Source organism: Callorhinus ursinus, unplaced genomic scaffold (genome assembly GCF_003265705.2).
Source record: "Callorhinus ursinus isolate GAN/ISIS: 27379988/994484 unplaced genomic scaffold, GSC_fseal_2.0 scaffold33, whole genome shotgun sequence".
Classification (NCBI taxonomy): Eukaryota; Metazoa; Chordata; class Mammalia; order Carnivora; family Otariidae; genus Callorhinus; species Callorhinus ursinus.
The window spans coordinates 1134197-1136367 of NW_027397095.1; positions in this window are offsets into that span (position 1 = coordinate 1134197).

The window sequence follows — 2171 nt, forward strand, 5'->3', positions numbered from 1 at the left end:
GGGGCTCGATCCCAGGACCCTGGGATCACGACCCGAGCCAAAGGCAGACGCTTAACTGACAGAGCCACCCAGGTGCCCTTACACAGGGAATAATCAGCACAAAATTCAGGAGAGTTTTCAGAGCTTTTGGAGGTGGAGAGGAAGATGGTGGTCTGAGGAGGGGCTTGGAAGGCTTTAAAGGCATCACAGATTTTCATACCATTATTATTCTTTAAACTGTGTGTCTGCATTAAATACACTATTACATGTACAATAGACTTTACAATTTTTAACACTTTTTCAAAAGGTAATATCATTTCCAAATTTTTGAGATGAAAGGATGGCCCTTCCTTTAGCTAGATAGCTCTTCTCCTCCTCCAAAACTCACTTCAAACCTCCTTTTGGAAGCCACCTCTGACTCCCCAGGTTGATTTAATAAGGAAAATTTCAAAAACGTACACAAAAGTAAGGAAAATAATATAATGAACCACCATGTAACCATCCCTGAGCTTCAGCAATTATCCACACACAGCCAATCATGTTTCTCCTGTACCCTGACACATTCACCTCCCCATACAGGATCATTTGAAAACAAATCTCAGCCATCCTATTACTTCATCTGTAAATACTTTGGTAAAAGTCTCTAAAAGATAAGGACCTCTAAAAAAAGGGCACAACCCCAATACCATTATCCACTTCAAAAACTTGACAGACTCCTTAATATCAAATGTCCAGGTAGTGTTCAATTTTCCCTGTGTCCTACAGTTTTTTTTTTTTTTTTACAGAAAGAGAGAGAGAGAGAGCACATGCACTTGAGCACACAAGGGTGTGTGGGGGGGGGGGGGAGAGGAGCAGAGGGAGAGAGAAAATCCCAAGCAGCCTCCACGCCCAGCACAGATCCCGACATGGGGCTCGATCTCAGGACCCTGAGATCATGACCTGAGCTGCAATCAAGAGTCGGACACTTAACCGACTGAGCCACCCAGGCACCCCTCCTACAGCTCTTGATTTGTTCAAGTCACAGTCTAAACAAATTTCACACTGTTGGTTATGTTTTTTAAGTCTCTTTGAATCTAAGGTTCCCCCTCCCCCCCTTTTTTTCCCTTGCAATTTATTTGCTGAAGAAACCAGATCTGATCAATTTCCTACATTCTGGATTTCTGGCTGTCTCAGCTGTCCTCTGCTCATTTCACAAACCTCTCTACCTTTCCTTTTCCCACCATTTTCTATTTCCATCTGTACGTTTTTTTGGAGGGTAGACAGAAAGATGTCAAAAGTATAGAACGAAGGGGTAGGGAGTAACCCCTGTGCAGATCTCTACCCTAGGACTCCCTATACTTGACTGGAATCATGAGTTTCTCTGTCTCCCTCCAACACGCCTCTTGGGGATCAACACTGTATCTTGATTTTTTTATCCTCTGTGCTTTACACAGAATTTTACACACAGTAGGTGCTAAATAAATGTTTATTGGAAGAATGAATAAGGTTACTCTCTTGTACTGCTTAGGTACTATACCCTCTTTTCCAACTTTGCAATAAGATTAAGACTTTGTGAAACTTTGATTTCAACCCCCTGGGGTAAGGTATTATGCAAAATTCTTTTGATAGTTACTTTTCTTGAAAAGTTTGACAAATTTCATTGTGAAGAGTGCTTTATTTATTGTACTTTCCTTTGTTGCCCATTTCCTGAACCACCGTGGTCTTGATAAGCTTGTTTGAAATTAAGCACAAAAGTTCCCTGCTCTGTAACTTGATTTGGGGGGGGGGCTCCCAGCAGGTTGCCCTCAGGGGGAATTGTGGGTTAACGGCTTCTGAGTAATGTATTACTCACCACAGCTTCTTAGAAACTTCTGAAGCACATTATTACTTTCTGAGATATCTTTGCTCTGTTCCTTGAATTCCATGGGCCATCCCCTCTTGTAGATTTTCCTCCCCTTACTATATGGAAAACAACGTCACCGAGAAAGCTGGGAACAAACTCCCTTTTCTCCACTTTAGTATTTTCTCTTGATTTTCAGTTGAGGCATATGTACTATCCAGCACACATGGCTAAACCTCCTTTCTGTTAACAGGTACTTGAACCCATATTTACGGTCTGTTTTACTTCGTCACAAACACAAAATGTACCAATGCCACCAAATAAGAAAACCTTCTTATATGCTATTGGATTTGATAGTATCGTACTCCTATCC